The following is a 6,000-nucleotide window of genomic DNA, read 5'->3' as shown; positions in this document are numbered from 1 at the left end:
TCTGCTGAAGAATGGAATATGGTTATTTGTTAACACTTACAGTCAAAGCAATTAGGAGACGTGTTCAGTTTTATATCTGAATTTCAACAAACACTTTAAGCAGTTTTTGATCCGATCTGGCTAATGAAAGACCTTTATCTCTTGTTGAGAAGGAGTGCCAAAAAAGTTTCTGTGAGAATTTGAAAGGAAATGTTTTGGCCCTTTTTTTTTTTCTTACAGTTTTTTTGTACAGATGGCAGGTGAAACTTCTTGATATACCAAAACCCCATTACATGTGATTAGTTTCAAGGAAACAAGTTTATAACTAAAGAACTGATTATTTTTTTTTTTTTCACTTGAAATATACTTACAGTTCTTGAAAAGAAAATGAATGATTTCTTGCATTATGTGATTGAAACAGTGTGTAAACTGAAGGGTTTTGCTATTTTATGATAAAAACAGATAAAGACAGTAGCATGTGATCTTCATTGAAAAGAAGTGACCAAAGTAGTAAGTTAAACATTTATGTGAGAACAATGAAAATAATAGAGAAAATGAAACTAGAAACTATTAAAATGTGGGGTCGTGGGGTGGTGTGTGTGGTGGGTGGGCAGATGACACACAGCATCTTGCTGGAAGAAATATTTAAGGTGTGTGTGGGGTTTTATAAATACTTATATCTATTAGAACAAAGAATTAATGACTTACAAGTTGAATGGTTAATACCTACCAGAATACATGAGGGAGAAATAAATAGAATTTTGATTTTCAAGAAGTCTCAGAATATTAGGTAGGTTCCAGAGGATTGCAAATAAGATAATACTGTGCTGTATTTAATACGTGTAAAGTCAGCGACCAAGATAATTATAGGCTTGTCAGACCCATATTATTCCAGGCAAGATAATGAAGAGCCTGATACAAGACTCAATTAATACAAAATTAAGAGAAGTTATAAGATAATGCCTATTGGCATGCATTTATAGACAATAGATTTTCTTAAACTCACTTTATCTCTTCTGACGAGATAACATGTTTGGTTTGTAACTGTAGTGTTACTAATGCAATGGAAGTATTTAGAGCATTTGACTTGCCACCATCTGGCATTTCAGCTAAGAAAATAAGCAAATGTGCAGTCAGCTAGTGTCTGTTAAATGGATGGAAGATAGTAATAGATAGGGCTCAAAATGTACTTGGAGATCAGAAATCATACCAATGAAGTGGAAGAAAAAGAAATTAACTAGTGGAGAAAGTCTGTAAACAAAAATAACCAAGGCAATGGTACATCTTTGGGAGAGGGAGGGAAAACAGAAGTACTTGGTCATGTTGATCGTAAGCAAAGTGGTGTATTTGGACATAACAAATGATAGTCATATTTTTTTGGTTGGACTTGGTAGCAACTAAAAAGTCGCCTTGATGGTACAGTGAGCAGAGTCTGCCTACCTGCCCCGATCTGCTATAGTGTCATTCGGTCATAGTCAAGAAGAAGCCCAAGTCCATAGCCTTGCAGGTAGGAAAGCTGAGAAAATGTGTCTCAGGTTCTAGTTTGTTCTAGGTAGGCTTGCGTGTGTTCTTTGATTTTGTTTATTCAGTGGTGATCACCATAGCCCTTTCGGCACATGACAGCATTTCCCTGCACCCGACCGTGGCATCCTGCACTGCCCCAGCCGGGCACAGAGCGCTGGGTGCTGGTGGGGAAGGGTGCGTGGATAGGGTGAGGCAGTTCTCAAGGAGGGCTGTCCCGGGTGCAAGCTGGTTCTTGAGGACCTGCTGCTGTGGAGAAAGGGAAGTGTAATGCAGGTGTAGAGGAAGGCATGGCTCTCTGAAATGGGTGTCAGGTCCCTAGTGGCCTCCACCCGCAGCCCTGAGCTGAAATACATCATGCTCGGGTCTTGTCGCTCTAGAAGTGGCAGTCCATCATCTGTGCCCTGCGGCTGGTCTGGCTGCTGTGGGTGCTGAGGGCAGGGCGCAGCCTTGCTGCGATCTGGTGGGCGCCATCCTTTAGGTGTGCGCTGTGCATCCAGAGGGCAGGCACTGAACTTCCTCTGCCTCTTCTTTAGGTTTTAATCTATCTTCCACAGAAGCTGGTTAGATCTTGCTGGTTTTGAGTGTGCCCAAAGACATAACCTTTGCTACCCAGTGTATTTAGAAGTTAAATGGGGAAACAAGGTGTCCAGTTACCTTCTTGGTTTTATGCAGGCAACGCACGATGTTCAACTCTGGCAGTACCTGCTTCATCTTGACCAATTCTGCTTTTAGGCTGGGAGGGACAACTGCAGGGTTGTGACATTTTAAGGTGTGTGTGAAAACACTGCTTTGAGGCTTGCTTTGTGGCTTTTGTTTTGTTCTGCTCACTGCTGGGCAGCAGAGTAGCCTAGTGGAAAAAACAGGCAGGCAGGAGCACCAGTGAATTGCTCACCCACCCTGCTAACTTCCAGAACTTTCAGAAGATACTTCGATGTGATCAGCATAATCCAAACGTGTTTGTGCTGTCAGATTGGCTGTTTTCTTAGCAGAAGATTATTCAGTTTCACGTCACAGTTGTTAATACTTCTGTTGCTTTTGACCTCCAGTAATGTATGTAGATATATTTATGTTTTAAAGCCTGCTGCTCCATATTGTATGGTCTTATTCTATGTAGTTTTGATGAAGTTCATTACAGGCTGAGCACTCTGTCCTCTCTGGGAAGTAGAGATAATTCCCAGTTTAAAAGGAAGACTGATTTCATATGCAAGCTATGGGAATAATGAACCATCCAGGGAAGAAGAAGAAGAAGAAGAAAAAAAAAAAAAAATCAAAATGAAGGGAAATGTAGATAATCACTTCCAATTGAAGAACAGTTGAACTGAAAAAAGATGGATAATTTGATAATACGTTGTAGTGAGATGAAGTGGAGCATGCTTCTCTGAAGAGAGAGCAAGATGTGTTCAAGACTAAACAGCTGAATAGGTGTGAATGAAATCTTTTCTTCAGTTTCTCTTCTCTTAAAAATTTCAGTTTCATTGCTCTGTTTCCTAGATGCCATTTCATAACAGAATGGCTTCTATCCAGGGATGGATCTCTGCTTTAAAGTGATGCTTAAAGAAATTATTATCCCTGGGGGAAAGGAGGTATGCGCAAAAAGCGTGTGTTTATAGTAAGGTATGCCTCATCACAAAATAAAATCTTCTCCCTTACATGCAGTGCCCACTGTAAAATTATAATTGTGTGGTAAATGAAATGATCTCTGTAAGAAGATATCCTGCCTCCTCCCCATAAACTTTATACTGGTGAAATCTGGTGGTAAGTCTCATAATTAAATCCAGCGTGTGTGTATATGTGTTAAAAAAAGTGTCTGGGAAGACAGTAAACTTAAGAGCAACCTTTATTGGGCTGCTTAACTGAAAGCTGTGTGTTTTGAGTATGTCTTCTCGAATACTGGCTTAAAAAAGAGGAAGAAAACCAAAAATTAAATAGAAGAGAGGGCTCAAACCCATTCCTCCAAAAGATGGAAGAAACTCTTTTTCCCTGCACTCATGAACTGGCAAGGCTGACCTAGCTAGTCACTGGTTCGTTTCTGTTTGTCATTATTCCTGACTGATTACAGAAATTTACTTTAAACATTTACATATTCTGCTGTTGTCATTTAGGTCAAAACCTTGTAGCTGCAGCGAATTCCACAGATGAATTGCCCTGTGTAGGGAAGAAGGGGTGATAAATAGGAGTTTTGAATTTTCCTTTTTTTACTTGTCGGAGTGGTCGTCTCTTGCAAGAAAAGATGAACAGAAAATAATAAATGATATATTCTGTCAGCTTATTGTTTTTCTTCGAGAATCTCTTCCTTGCCCTATCACTTGGGTATAGAGTCTTAGCACTACTAATCACATCTATCAGCTGTCTGAATTAATCAGCTATCACCTGTTCCTTTGGAAAAGAAGAATCTTGAAGTGAACAAAATATACCACTTGAGTATAAATTTGATTTCTGCGATGACTTTATACTATCTTTCACCTTATCCTATTCCCTTTCTTATGTAAAATAGCAATGTGTTACTTTTTTTACCGTTACAGTACATTGAACAGTATTACAATAGTTTCAAAAGTGTTTCATTTGGGATTCAGACGTTCCAGAGCTCAGTGTGTCTTTAATGTGTTAATGATTCACGTGTAAATGCTAGTGTATAACATCTCCTTCACTACAATTGGTTTTCTTTTATTTCTTCAGCAAAGTTGTTGTCAATGCGCTTTTTGGTATCTGGAGGATGCATGAAGTATCTCATACTAACTTTATTTCATGCAGTAAACATAATTTTACGGATGGGATTTTCTCCTAGTGTAGTCAAAGTCCTCTGAGAAATCCTACAGGGTAAAATTTTTGGACCCATGCTGTTCTGTTTGTGTAATACTTTAAAGTTGCCATTGCGCAGAAATATAACTCCAGCTAGCTATTTGGGGCGATGACATGCATGTTCCTTTTTCCATCTGAGCTGACACCAGGGAAGCAATTTCTGGCTTGATTAGGCACCTACCATGACTTTCAGGCTGCTTGCTTGAGGATGACCTGACTTAAATTGTGAGGAAACAGAGCTGATTTTCAGCTGGCCCCATTGCCTTATGAACGATGCTCTGGACTCGGCACTGCCCATCGATGGCAGCCCCTTATCACGGTGCAGGGCCTTCTAGTTGCTTGTGGTTCCAGATTTGCTTTCAGTTATCTTCTGATTTTGGGCAGATGAACCCGGGCCTGTCTGTCATAGGTCTCTAATGGGGTTCTTAGGAAGGATGAGCTTGGTCGGTCGTGCCTCGGTAAGCCTGTGAGAGATGTGAGACGCAGAGGGGGGAATTTGAAAAAGTGAAAGCAAAATGCAGCTGGGAGCAGATCTGTAGCTCCTGGTGATGGAAGCTCCTGATTCTATAGATCAGCCGCTGCCTTCCTGAAGCAAAGCACTGGTACTGACTCAGCACGTGGAGCTTTTTTCCTTGAACACTTGTTCAAAGAAAGAGGATTTGTTCACGACTTTGCTTTGATTTCCTATGCCCCACCGATAGTTCTGAATGGGTGGGCTTGCTTGGGTTCAGCAGGAGGGTGAGACTGATAAACGAATCGGTAAGGTGGCTAGCTGGAGGCTGCACACCAGAATTTCAATTAAAGCCACACCTTGTTAAGTCTGTAGTTGAAGCTGGGGAAAAAAACCCCTCCTTTAATAAACCCACAAAGTAGTGTGGAAAGGTTGAAAGGTCAGTGACAGAAGTAATCCAATGAAGATTTATGCTTTCATCTTGTTCAAAATGTCATTTGGGGAATCTGCTGAAAAATCAGCTACTTTTTTATCTGTACAGTTCAAGAACCAAACATTTCTTCCTTAGTATTGGAAGAGTTAACTTTTAAATAGTGCTTAAAGATATTTAGGTGTTTGGCAGTTCTTGAAGATATTCGGGGGTTTGGCTTTTTTTTTTTTTTCCCCCAGGGCTATTAAACAGTTGTTGCCGTAATGTTACATAAAAACGTGACACGAGATAAAGCATGATTTCTGCTGAGGCATATACAATGTTTATAAAGCCTTTTAAGGAAAGCCTACTGATTGCATTCTTGCAACCTATCAAATGTCTTGCATAAAATACCATAAACATTAAAACTTTTGCTTCCATTAGATAATGTGTGCAGTTGCTATGCCAATGGCACAAATATCTCTTAGAAGCATACTGTGAGAAGTGTAGTAGCTGAGTAGAAGCATTGTATTTTTTTACCAGTACTTGCCTGATGCAGGAAAATATTTACAGCAAGTAACAGTCAAACTTGAGGGGAGATCGAGATGAAACTTCGCTGTCTAGTCAGGTCTTGACAGTCAATAAAGAGACACTAAATTCTCGCTATTTTAAGTTGAAATGGGAATTTGATTGCCATGATTGTAGTAGGGGAACCTGCCTTTGCCCTTCTCCTTTGTTCATGACCTACAGGGAACTATCTAGAGCTCAGGTGACTCCTACGTATTTGCCATTGGGTCTTTCTGAGCAGGGGAAAGTTCCATCTCGTGATGTGATTCCC

Source organism: Falco rusticolus, chromosome 1, assembly GCF_015220075.1.
Source record: "Falco rusticolus isolate bFalRus1 chromosome 1, bFalRus1.pri, whole genome shotgun sequence".
Classification (NCBI taxonomy): Eukaryota; Metazoa; Chordata; class Aves; order Falconiformes; family Falconidae; genus Falco; species Falco rusticolus.
This window is presented reverse-complemented; position numbering follows the sequence as displayed.